Source organism: Palaemon carinicauda, chromosome 8 (assembly GCF_036898095.1).
Source record: "Palaemon carinicauda isolate YSFRI2023 chromosome 8, ASM3689809v2, whole genome shotgun sequence".
In the NCBI taxonomy this organism is placed as follows: domain Eukaryota; kingdom Metazoa; phylum Arthropoda; class Malacostraca; order Decapoda; family Palaemonidae; genus Palaemon; species Palaemon carinicauda.
In genome coordinates this window covers 168,644,152-168,647,067 of record NC_090732.1, presented here as the reverse complement: position 1 = coordinate 168,647,067, position 2,916 = coordinate 168,644,152, and positions in this window count along the sequence as shown.

Here is a 2,916-nt window from a genome sequence, read left to right as displayed (position 1 = left end):
TTTGATTGAATTATACACTATTAAAGAAAAAATAAAAACAGTTACTACTATTTGAAAAATCTGAGAAGATAGAAGACTACTTATGACAACCAAAGATTAATTAGGCACTAGCTACAGTAATAATATTTTAGCTCCAGCTCCAGGATGTACCTAAATGAAAGTCTCTGAGCAAGAAAGGACGTGGTAAGCCAAGAGAAACGTGGCTGATGACAATGCGAATGGAGCTTGGATCTGAGAAATTGGTTGAGCTCGGAGAAATGGCACAGGAAATAGACACTTGGCGTGAATTCATCGAAGTCCTCTGCATTGCGTGAGTGCCAGAGGATTAAGTAAGTATGTAAGTTATTGAGAGCTAAATGCCACTACGAACCCATTTCAGGCTCAACGATTTCAAGGTTTAAGTCATTTTTCATTGTGCTTTAAATCTCTACAGTTAATCTCAATTTCAAAGTAAGGATTTACCTTGAACCTAAAATGAATCTAAAAATAATTTCATTCCTTGAAGTAGATTTGTTTCGAATTTCCTGCTTCTTAGTTTAAATCTTAATATGAAATCATCATATTTTTTCCTCTATCTATTTTTAGTTTTGTAATATGCATGGGCTATTTCATTCTAATATTGCTATTAATATTAGCTATTTAATTCTAATATTCCTATTACTATTAGCTTTTAATTCTATTATAAACAGCACACACCCATATTAGATATTTAACTATATTCCTATTGATATTAGCCATTTAATTCTAATATTAATTTTTATATTAGTTATTTAATTCTAATATTCCTAGTAATGTTAGCTATTTAATTTGAACATTTCTATTGATTTATTCTAATTTTAAATATATCAAAACAATTCAACTATACTTTTATTTTGTTCTCCTTCAGATCATAATCACCAGACAATTTAATGTTGTTTGATTTATATTTTCTCGATGGGTGTGGTCGTAGCGTGACTTCCTATCATAAATCGAAATGACTTGCTTACTTTTTACAATCTTATCTTTTTGCTAAAATATCAGTTTACAGACAGATCGTTGGACAAATAGTCTTAAAACTTAGCGAAGTTAAGTAACATACCTTGACCAACAGCGGGGCAGGGGTATATGTCTATACACACATAATATACGCATTTCAAACAAGTCTTTTTTTCTTTCGATTAGGAGAGACGTCAGAATATAATTCTGATTCTCTGTAAGTCTAAGGCCAAGGGTGCTAGACCCCCGGACTATAACTATAACTATAACTATAACTTCCCCCTTTCTAATGGTAGAACAGACTCTTTAGCTATGGTAAGCAGCTCTTCTAGGAGAAGGACACTCCAAAATCAAACCATTGTTCTCTAGTCCTGGGTAGTGCCATAGCCTCTGTACCATCGTATTCCACTGTCTTGGGTTAGAGTTCTCTTGCTTGAGGGTACACTCGGGCACACTATTCTATCTTATTTCTCTTCCTCTTGTTTTGTTACAGTTTATATAATTTATAAAGAAGATATTTATTTTAATGTTGTTACTCTTCTTAAAATATTTTATTTTTCCTTGTTTCCTTTCTTCACAGAGCTATTTTCCCCATTGGAGCCCCTGGGCTTCTAGCATAGCATCCTGCATCTCCAACTAGGGTTGTAGCTTAGCAAATAATAATAATAATAATAATAATAATATATATATATATATATATATATATATATATATATATATATATATATATATATATATATATATATATATATATATATATATATATATAATATATATATAACTATAGTAAGGAGCCTTTTCCCCTTACCAGGATACAACCAGATCCTGTTCACCTTCTATTATCTAGAAAAATATTTATGGAGTGAGGTTGCTCGGCAACTCATTGGATTTTAGGGCTCCTGTGCTAATAGTGTTACTAAACGAAGTTCTGACCAGGCCCAATGTTGTCTCACTCTGATGATCAAAAGACCAGAGCTACGGTGAAAGAGAGAGAGAGAGAGAGGAGAGAGAGAGAGAGAGAGAGAGAGAGAGAGAGAGAGAGCTCGTAACTTACTAAAAATATACTATGGTTAACGTTTTTCTTCACTGAAATAAAAACACATTGCATCATGTATTTCAAATATTCAAGGCTCATTAAAACGTTTTGTATTATAATTTTGTTCTCTTATTCAGTTTCTTCGTAAGTTTGCAGTCTACGAAATATCATTCGGCCTCACCAGTTTAGGTATATATTAAAAAGATTGAAATAATGGATAAAAGAGTGAAATATGATCGGCATTTCGAAGAACATGCTTCGGTGAAATGCCAACGGACAGAGATCAATAAAATGATGCAAAGTCAGCCATAACAGGACGATTGTGAAGCAACCACTAAAGGCCGGTGACTCCAATGCAGTCCCTCCATGGCTTAGCATCGATTTAGTTGCTCTGTATCGATTAGGACCGTGGTAGCAAACAACATACAAGCGTTAGTTTATCTTTCCAAAAACTGGCAAAATGAATAACAGTATGGTTAGCATAATGTTTTCTTCCAATTTTTTACAATGAATATTCACAACTATCTCTCCTTCATCAGGTATAATCTCTAAGACTGTAAACCTGTTTATGCGCTCTAGAATCAAATCATCCTTTTCACTACTTTGTTGTCTTAACTCTTCAATGTCATATTTGGGATGAAGGTGAATTCAGTGAGTCCTTATGCATCTCGTGGGTGCCAGAGGATTAAGAGAGCAATTAGTGGAATATGAAAAGGTAAAATTACTCGCAATAACGAAAACCTTTCCTGACAAGTGACAAAAAACAGTGGCAGGTTATCTTTATCTGTTCATGGAGCTGAAACTCAAATGGAACCTATGAGGTGGCAGACCTTTGTGACTGTTCATATCCTGTCTCATAATAAGAAGAACAAGTAACTCGAGGAAACGTATGGCTTCATTCTTAA